This window comes from Fulmarus glacialis, unplaced genomic scaffold, assembly GCF_000690835.1.
Source record: "Fulmarus glacialis isolate BGI_N327 unplaced genomic scaffold, ASM69083v1 scaffold815, whole genome shotgun sequence".
NCBI lineage: Eukaryota > Metazoa > Chordata > Aves > Procellariiformes > Procellariidae > Fulmarus > Fulmarus glacialis.
In genome coordinates, this window is record NW_009212159.1 from 138590 (window position 1) to 138802 (window position 213).

A 213-nucleotide genomic window follows, 5' to 3' on the forward strand; every position below is an offset into this window, starting at 1 on the left:
TTCCTGCTGGCAAAAACTTCCCATGCAGAAAAAAGAGCAGGCTTTACTAATGCGCCGCAGAAAGAGGCGGTGAAGTCTCTCGACTACTGAGCTAGATCACAAACCGGGCATGCCCCCGCCAAAGGCATTTCCAGCACTCGGAACTGCTGGACGGGAGCGCAGCCGGCGAACTCCCCAGCGGAGCGCCCTCCCGTCCCGCCTCCCTCCGGCGCG